Here is a 10435-nt window from a genome sequence, read left to right as displayed (position 1 = left end):
TTGAACCAACCAAACGAAATTCGTGCAAACATGACCGGATTTCATATAAACACATCGGATTTTATATAAACATGACGGATTTCATTACAAGTACATCAAAGTGGTGCTAGGCGTGCTCTGGAGTATAATTAATACCTAATCTAAATGATCGCCGGCGTCCGGTTCCCGTGTCCAGCAATCAGCCCTGAGAACTGAACCTTCACCGTCTCGAGTTCCGCCTCGGCGCTCTCCAGCTCCGCCTCCGGAGCCCCGGGAACTGAAGTTGTCCGCCTCCGCGTCGTCGGCAAGCGACTAATTGACCGAAGATGCTCAGCCTCCAAGTTTGGCGTCGACGGGAGGGGAGGAGCGACGGCCTTCCCGGGACACAAGCGGCGGCGACCTACCGTGCACTACTCTTCCTCGCTGCCGTCGGCGCCCGCGGACGTGCTGGCTTCTTCCTAGTCGTGGCGCTGGGGCGCGTCCTCATCATCATTGGTGTCGCCGAAAAACACACATCGCCCGCCTCGTTGTCGCACTCCTTGCCAGCGGCCGCCACCTCCGCCACCCGCTGCCGGTACAGCTAGCGGGCGAGGCGGATCTCGCGGGCAGACCGGTAGGACTCGAACAACGCCTCCTGCTCCGCCAGGTCCGCATCCGGCGCGACCGCTGCCGGCAGCGACTTGCTCCTCCGCCTGCAGATGCTCCTGAAGGAGGTTGTGATTGTAGTCTGTGTCGTCCTGCGCCTCCCGGAACTGCTCCTCCTGCACCATATCCATATAATGGCACGAGCCTCGTCGATGGCCATGTTGCAATGCACTAGCGAGGGGTGGAGTGGAGGATGAGGGTGCCACGGAGAAAGAGGACGGTGGTGTTGGCTCGTCGGAGGAGGCGTCCTCCATATGCACGTCGTCGTCGTAGGTGTCCTCCGGCTGCTTGCCAGCCTGCCAGTCGGCAACAATGGCGTCCATGGCCTTCTTCTGCTCCGACGTCAGCCCGTCCCAGAGAGCTTTGGATGCGGAGGGATCCATGGCGGGGACTGGTGCGGAGAAGGATGAATGTGGCTATGGCCGGGGCAACGGTTTATATAGCACCGATGGGCGGCAAAGGGACGGACAGGTGGCGCCGGAGGAGACACCTCGGCAACCGCATGCCATCAATGCGGGCGACAGAAGGACGGACGGGCGGTCGTCGTGTCATTTGAATGTGCGGCAGTCGCCTACACAGGGAAGCGGCGAGGGCGGCGCTCTCTCAGCCGGCGCGCGGCTTCATTGCCGGCGCCAGTGAGCCGTCGCGTCCGCTCTGACTGTGCATGAATGCGGGTGCTGACGCTCTGAAGCGGTGCTGACCGAAAATGCGCGGGAGGGCGAGGGGTTTTTGGTGAGCCAAGGTGGTCAGAAGAGGGTTTGAGATCAGTCCGGACTCTCGCAAATCTCCTCCATTTTTGTCTTCGGTTTGTGGGGGAAATCATGTCTGGACCGCCCCGTGGGGGATACATAACCGCGTTGGATAGCTTTCGCAGGCACCACGCGATCCGGAGGTTTGCAGGTCAACGTTGAAGATGCCGTAACGAACAATGTTGATGACATGCAAATCGACAAGGACACAATCAGGACCCGTTTCATCGCAATGTTGAGGTTTTATTTTACTAACCACTTATAGTGTCACACATTGCCGAAAGCACAGCACTCTGTTCCAACTCCTCGGGTACGTCAGGTCTCCTCCACTACTGTGCGGCCTCGCGCGTGCTTCTGCTATGCGACAGATCGACGAGGGCATCGCCTCGAGTCCTCGATGTATACTGTTCGTGTTCGGCAGCGTGCTTTGAACACTTGTCATCTCGTCGATCCCGACCTCTTTCGGTTGCGATCGATCTCTTGGGCGCTAGCTTGCCGTGGATCCCAAGGGAAGATCTTCCCAGACCTAGTGTCGTCGCAGTTAGATCTTCCTCTTTGTTTTTTGCAGTGGATTATACAATGCCCACTTGAGCTAGCTAGCCAGGGAGACCGTCCGGCCATCTGTTGCACAAGACGATGCAGTCACTTGAGGCGCAATGGCAGGCAGCTCCAGTCATATACGTACGTACACTGGTTTGCATGCGATCGGAAGCCCGTGATCTGAATCTTTGACTCCTGCGCACGCTGATGGGATCCGATCCATATCGATATCGTGCCAGGAAATCAAATCTGCTCGTCAAGCGCGCGTGGAAAATTGCGTCATGGCTCACGACCAAAGCGACGAACTGGATCGGCCGACATAAAAGAGCAATGCTACATCTACGGGCAGATTGTTACGTATCTTAAGTAAAGGATGATTTGGCAACAGTTAATTGGGTATTAGTGAGGGCGCCGGCCCACCCTCTGAAAATCAGGGGGAGCGTTTAGTTTTGGTGGAAGGGAGTTACGTAGGGACACGTAAAAGCTTGCGTAGGTCTATGATTTTCGGAACCATAAAATAGCCACGCACGCGTGGCACGAGTGCGGCGGTCCTGCACGCAGCGGCAGGTGCACGCAGCGCATCGACGGCCGCTGCGCGCGAGGCGATCTGTGTCAATGAAAGCGTCAAAGCCAATAAAACGTGAATACACAGCTGGATACAAGCAAATACAACGCCCAAGTCGCATCTAGTGGGCTCGCCACGGTACGATTTTTGACGTACGTAGGGCCGGTCCGTACGTAGGGCCGGTCCCTCCATTTCAAAATATAGTGCGCTCGCGCTTTCCGAGGTCGAACTTTGACCATAAATTTAACGAACGAGACCGACTGCGGCGGGTGAAAAAATTACATAATTAAAAACTTCTTTCGAATACGAATTCACTGATATAATTTGTGCTCCCGCCGCAATCGGTCTTGGTAGTTAAATTTACGGTCAAAGTTGAAGCACGGAGATAGAGGAAGCACTACATTGTGGAATGGAGGGAGTATTACATTTGGGCAGCCGGGCCCTGGCTTTGGCCGACAGAATTTCTGTACGATACGGCTGGGTGGCGTGTACCCAGGTTGGGCGCAGTACGGCCGCTCTCGCGTCCTACGTCTAGCACGAGATCCCTTTTCCGATTTTGGGGCAAAGACAACGCTGAGCCGGAGGCAGTGGTGCGCGCCCGTGGTCGGTCAGGCTCTGCTCATGGAGATTTCAGCTGCGGCGGCGCCGGCGCTCGAATCCGGGTGAGTGAAACTCGGCTCCTTTGTATTGTTCTTCGTTGGAATCTGTAACTTACGAGCTCGCTCCGCTCGCCGGTACTGCAGATCGGCGTCGGCGGCCAACGATCCGGCAGCGCGTTCGGGGGCTTCCGTTTCGGCCGGCGGCGGCCCCGGGGCGGCAGGGTCAGTAGTAAGCTCGCCGGATTCGGTCGTGCGCCCGTTCACTCCTGATAGTCGCCCGTTGGATGAGGGGGTGGCACAGCCGGCGGCGCAGAGGCCTTTGTCTGATGTCGAGTTCTCCGGGCCCAGTGCTGCCGTTTGTGAAGAGGCCTCGCGACGGACCAGTGGAGTGACGTTCAGTTCATTGTACTATGGTGCAAAATTTTCTTGAATCAGTCGAGATTTTTATGTAGTCTGCTTGTTAAGACTGTTGACTTGTAATTCTAATAAACGTTGTGCCTGTCTTTGGGGGACTGGACGTTGCTTACTGCTTTTTTAGCTGTTCTTTCAGTGGTTTAGAGCATCTCCACTAGCCCCCCCCCCTCCCCCAGAAGGCCCCCAGGACCACTTTTTAGTCGCGGCAGTAAAAATATGTCCCAGCCACGCCCTCAGACTCTTGATTTTCGCCGGATTTCACAAAAACTAGCGCCGGCACTCTCATGCAGAACCCAGCCCATCGGGGAGCACCTGGGGGCGGAGAGAGAAGATTTTGCATGCATTTGGCCCACAGTCAGCCTCCCACTCTCTCTTTCCTCCCTTTTTCTCCGGGTCCCACCCACTTGCATGCCCTCTCTTTTCGTTCTATCCACCAAACGCCGAACGAGATTCTTCGGGCCGCGCACTGCTCCTTGCACCGGCCGGCGCCGCGCACGGGTCCGCCTCCACCACCGCGCCGCACCTTCCCGCGCCGCCGCGCCGCGAAGAAGTAGCCCTGCCCGCGCCCCAACAGGCCGTGCCGCTCCAGCAGCTCCCACGGCGGCGCCGCACTCGGGTCCGCCTCCACAGCAGCAGAACCCGCGCAGCTGCGGCCATAGGAAGTGCAGCACCAGCTCGTCCTCCGTCGGCTCAAACGACTCCATCCCCTCCTCCAACACCGCCGCGGGAGGGCGCCGGAGCAGGGAGGCGGGGATCTCGTCCATCAGCACCGCCGCGCTGGTGCCCCGGCCGTTGTCCTCCGCTGCCGGCGAGGGAGAAGGTGCAGCCCACCACCCCGACCCTAGCGCCCCGCGGCCTCACGAACCCGCCGGCCAGCAGCGGCAGGAGCGCGCCCACCGCGAACGCCAGCGCCGACGCGAGCGCGGCCAGCGTCGGGCTCGGCAGGCTCTCCTTCTTGCCCTTGGCGCCGTCGCTCCGGGGGCAAGGGCGGCCAGCTCTGGGGGCAAGGGCGGCGGCAACTCCTTCACGCGCTCCACGGGCGGCCCCGGCCACAACGAGCCACGGGCGACCCCGACTCCTTCGCGCGCTCCACGGGCGGCCGGGCTGGCCGGGGCGTGGCCGGCACGCCCCCCACCTCCTTCTCCTCCTCCTCCTCTCCATCCTCGTCGGCGGCGGTCAGGGAGGGCGCGCGCGGCCAGGCACGGGCGCGCGTGGGCGCGGCCACGAGCGCGAGCGAGTGCGGCCACGGGCGCGAGCGGGCGCGGCCACGGGCGCGAGCAGCGGCGGCCATAGCAGGCGGGGGCAGCAGCGGCCAGCGGAGGCGGCGAGGACACGCTGCTCGAAGGACGGGGCGGCTTGGGGGTGGACACGGCTGGAAAGATTTTCATCCCCGGGCCAAAATCTTCGCCGGCAGCCCCCGAGGCGGCGAAAAAAATGCCTTCTGGGGGCTCAACGGCTGGAGACGCTCTTAGTTTCGGCACCTTTGGGCGTGCTGTACATTTATTCACTTTTCAAGTGATGTTCAATTCAGCTACTTAGGGCTCCTATGGGTTTGCTGTGAGGTAGTTTGATTTAAAAAACCAGGTGAGATCCTAGCTCGCTGTGTGGTCGTCTATAGTTGGAAGCTTATTTTGTCATCTGAAATTATGATATGTGCCTACCTTTTGAACAAGTGTTGATGGCAGTCGTACGCATGTGCTGGGGCCGTTTCAGAATTGATGGCTCAGTATGTGTGCAGAGCCGTATATTCGTGTCAGACTCAACTGTCAGCTTGGTCCATGGATACATCAATACACACCATATCACTCTCCACCTTTTCTATATACTCCAAGTAGCACGCCAGCTCGCCCCGCATCGCGACGCGCTGCGCACCGTCGATGCGCTGCGTGCATCTGTCGCTGCGTGCAGTGATGCACTTCTCCGCACGCGTGCACAGCTTTAACTGGCCAGAGACTTCCAAGCAAGCCGGCCGTACGTTAGTGGACGGACACGCGATCCAGTGCGCTTTCCGTAACGTCGCCACTCCGATGCCCCCACTGATGCGAGCTAGACTCAAGAGCGGCCGGCCGGCCGAGCTCGTTGCTTGGCTCGACTCCGCAAGCACCATGTCCGGCGACGTATTTTGTGTGACGGCGATGGCGACGCAGGCGCAGCTGTTCCGATGGGCAGATTTGAGGCGACACGCCCCCACTTGCGGCCGGCCATGCTGACCCATCATTCATGAACCGCCAAGCCAAACAGCAGCTCCACCTAGCAAAGAGATAGATAAATCCACAAAATCTGTTAACATGCCCGCAGGCCCACGAACTGGGTTGTACGCGTACTGTAGCTAGAAGCAAGCGCTCGAGAAGCTCACGTGCTGCCGAACGAATTCTCAGCGCAGGTGAAGCGAGAAGCAAGTTCAGAAACTGAAACTGAGAAGTTTTTGAGAAGGGAAACGTTTGCATACCGCGGACCGGCCGAACGCTCGGCCGGTCCATCACGCGCCATCTGATGGCGACTAGATCAAGCGGCTCGCATCACGTCTCACATCCTTATCCCCTCGCAGGAGTTTCTGGCCACACGCGAGATTTCTTCTCTCCCCCGAGCGATCTCCTCCTCTCCCTCTCCCTCTCTCGTTCATGGAGGGTGCCCACCGGCCGCCGTCGTTGAGGACGCCCACCAGATGCCACAAGCAACTTTTCTTCCCCGGTGCTTCTACAAGCATCTCGTCTCCCAGCCAAACTGCTCATCGCCGCCGTGGAGAGACGATGTCACTCGCGCTCCCTCGCGCTAGCGGATGCTGCATGGTTCCGCCGGTGGTGCCGCATCGCCGGGAGGCCCTCGAGTTGGTGCTGAAGGCGGAGGCGCTGGTGGCCATGGGGGCTGCTGCGGGACGGCGACGGCGAAGCCATTTTTTGTGTGCTAGAATCCGAGAGATGCCCGGTGCTACAACCGATGCCCAAAAAAGCTACAACCGGTGACGACAAAAGCTTCAACCGGCTATGCAAAAAGCTTTAACCCGTATACGATGGAAGCTATGGGCGAGCAAGAAAAGTTACAACCGATGATGAAAAAGCTTCATCTAGCGACGAAAAAAGCTTCAACCATAGATGACAGAAGCTATGGACTACTATGAAAAGCTGCAACCGGCTATACCAAAAGCTACATCCGGCAATGGAAAAAGCTTCAACATTGATGTCTTAGTTGCGACCCGCGATGACGATGACGACTTTTTGCTTCAAATGTCTTCGTTTTTTGCTACAACCGGTGTTGTAATTTGCTACAACCCATTTTCATAGCTGCCATGGTGCAATTGACCACGTCAACGGCGAGTTTTTGCTACAACCTTTGTTTTGATTTTGCTGGAACCGGCTCATGTTTTTGCTTCCACCCACCCCCTCTCAAAATCTCCTCTCACGGTGTTTTTTGCTGGTACCAGCGAACGATTTTGCTACAACCATTTTGATTTTTTGTTACTGCCTGTGTTTGTCGAATTTTTGCTACATCCCATCTCCATGACATGCGAGACCCAGGACTGTGTTTCTTGATGCAACCTTTTGTCAGTTTTTTTGTTACCATGGGTGTTGACGATTGCTACATTCATTCTCACGAGATGCTACATCCCTGTTTTTTCCGATCGATTATTTTTTGCTACAACCATGTTTGATTTTGCTGGAACTGAAGTCAAATTTTGCTACTTCCATCCACGGCGGCGTTGCTCGACGGCAGCGATGGATTTTTGTTGCTGCAACCGTATCGGAGTTTTGCTACTACCAGAGATGTCATTTGCTACTAACAGAGTTTGCTAAGATGGTGGTAGACAGCGGACACAATGGTACTGCGACCATGACGACGCGATGTGGAACCTGCGGGAAAATATGCTGGAACCAGGTGGCCTGAATACTTCGACCATTGCAAAATGAGCTTCAACCAGCGACTTGAAACGCTACAAGCGGCAAATTTGGTTGCTGGAACCATATATAATGATTTTTTGCAAGTTACTTCGTCGTCTCCATCGGTCCATTGACTGCGAAGATAAGCTGTAAGCAGGGGACGGCGTCGAAGCTGCAGGCAGGGGACGACGGCGGAGCTGAGCTGCAAGCAGGGGATGACGACGGAGCTGCAATCATCGACGAGGAGGGAGCTGCATCTGGTGGCGTGCATGAGGATTTTTCATGCTGGAACCGGCGAGGATTCGTGTGTGACGCCCCCGATTTGACCGTACACTAATCATGCACGCAAATGTGTACGATCAAGATCAGGGACTCACGGGAAGATATCACAACACAACTCTAAAACATAAATAAGTCATACAAGCATCATAATACAAGCCAGGGGCCTCGAGGGCTCGAATACAAGTGCTCGATCACAGACGAGTCAGCGGAAGCAACAATATCTGAGTACAGACATAAGTTAAACAAGTTTGCCTTAAGAAGGCTAGCACAAACTGGGATACAGATCGAACGAGGCGCAGGCCTCCTGCCTGGGATCCTCCTAACTACTCCTGGTCGTCGTCAGCGGGCTGCACGTAGTAGTAGGCACCTCCAGTGTCGTAGGTGTCGTCGTCGACGGTGGCGTCTGGCTCCTGGACTCCAGCATCTGGTTGCGACAACCAGATAGAAAGGAAAGGGGGAAAAGAGGGAGAGAAGCAACCGTGAGTACTCATCCAAAGTACTCGCAAGCAAGGAGCTATACTACATATGCATGGGTATATGTGTAAAGGGGCATATCAGTGGACTGAACTGCAGAATGCCAGAATAAAAGGGGGATAGCTAGTCCTGTCGAAGACTACGCTTCTGGCCATCTCCATCTTGCAGCATGTAGAAGAGAGTAGATTGAAGTCCTCCAAGTAGCATCGCATAGCATAATCCTACCCGGCGATCCCCTCCTCGTCGCCCTGTTAGAGAGCGATCACCGGGTTGTATCTGGCACTTGGAAGGGTGTATTTTATTCAGTATCCAGTTCTAGTTGTCATAAGGTCAAGGTACAACTCCGGGTCGTCCTTTTACCGAGGGACACGGCTATTCGAATAGATAAACTTCCCTGCAGGGGTGCACCACATAACCCAACACGCTCGATCCCATTTGGCCGGACACACTTTTCTGGGTCATGCCCGGCCTCGTAAGATCAACGCGTCGCAGCCCCACCTAAGCACAACAGAGAGGTCAGCACGCCGGTCTAACCCTATGCGCGCAGGGGTCTGGGCCCATCGCCCTATGCACACCTGCACGTTGCGTACGCGGCCGGAAGCAGACCTAGCCTAGTGGCGTTCCAGTCCAATCCGGCGCGCGCCACTCAGTCGCTGACGTCAAGAAGGCTTCGGCTGATACCACGACGCCGGGATACCCATAACTACTCCCGCGTAGATGGTTAGTGCGTATAGACCAAATGGCCAGACTCAGATCAAATACCAAGATCTAGTTAAGCGTGTTAAGTATCCGCGAACGCCGACCAGGGCCAGGCCCACCTCTCACCTAGGCGGTCTCAACCTGCCCTGTCGCTCCGCCACAAAGATCCACTTGCGGGTACTCCTACGAGCCGACCCGACTTTAGTCATCACATGTGTCATGTATATAGTATATAAGTATATACCCGTGATCACCGCCCAGGTGATCATGGCCCGATAGTATAGCACAGTAGACGGACAAGAATGTAGGGCCACTGATGGAAATCTAGCATCCTATACTAAGCATGTAGGATTGCAGGTAAAGGTATCAACAGTACTAGCAAGGATAGGCTATGCATCAGGATAGGATATCGAAAAGCAGTAACATGCTACACTACTCTAATGCAAGCAGTATAGAGAAGAGTAGGCGATATCTGGTGATCAAGGGGGGGCTTGCCTGGTTGCTCTGGCAAGTAGGAGGGGTCGTCAACTCCGTAGTCGAACTGGGCAGCAGCAGTGTCGGTCTCGTAGTCTACCGGAGAGAAGAGGGGGGAAGAAACAGTAAATACAATGCAATCATAAGCATGACGATGCGTGACATGACAATGAACAGTGCGAGGTGTGTCCTAACGCGACAGTAGGTGGTACCGGCGAAGGGGGGAACATCCGGGAGGTATTCCCGATGTTTTGCGTTTTCGGACAGACGGACCGGAGGGGGAAAGTTGCTAGTTCGATAGGTTAGGGAGGTGTGGTGGACGAACGGACTGCGTATTCGGATTCGTCTCGTCGTTCTGAGCAACTTTCATATAGAAAACATTTTCATCCGAGTTACGGTTTAAAAGATATGAATTTTCAAAGATTATTTGAATTTCTGGAATTATTTGAATTTAGCAAAAATGAATTATGACGTCAGCATGAGGTAATGCTGACGTCAGCAGGTCAACAGGTCGGCTGACCAGTCAAACCAGACAGGTGGGTCCTACCTGTCATAGACAGTGGACTAATTAGAAGATTAAATTAACTAAAATTAGATTAATTAACTACTGGACCCCACCTGTCAGTGCCTAATTAGATTATTAATTAGTTTTATTTCTAAATACATTTTTTTTGTTAATTATGCGGCGGGGCCCGCATGTCAGTGGCTGGGCCTGCCCAGTCAGCAGTTGACTGGGTCAACCCAGTCAACTGGGACCCACGGGGCCCACTGGCAGTGGCACTGGGGTGGCCCCAGGCCAGCCACGTCGGCGGCCGGCGCCGGAGCGACGCCGGCGACCAAAACAGCGGCGGCCCCTCGCCGGAGTTGGCCGGAATCGCGCTACGGGGCTCGGGGAGGAGCGGGGCTAGGCTCATTCGAAGGAGCTCGCAGCGCCGCATCCAGTGGTGGCCGTAGCTTCGCCGGACTTGGCCGGAATCGGCGCCGGCGAGCGGCGGAGGCGGCGGCGCGCACGGGTGCCCGACGGAAACGGGGCTACGGCGTGCTATCGAGCAAGCGGAGGGGCTGGGGAGCATCTACGCGCGGTGGGGAGTGCAACGGGCTTGAGCCCGTGACCAAACGGTCACCGGAGCCTTGCCGGCG

The sequence above is a fragment of the Triticum aestivum genome, chromosome 6D (assembly GCF_018294505.1).
Source record: "Triticum aestivum cultivar Chinese Spring chromosome 6D, IWGSC CS RefSeq v2.1, whole genome shotgun sequence".
NCBI lineage: Eukaryota > Viridiplantae > Streptophyta > Magnoliopsida > Poales > Poaceae > Triticum > Triticum aestivum.
This window is presented reverse-complemented; position numbering follows the sequence as displayed.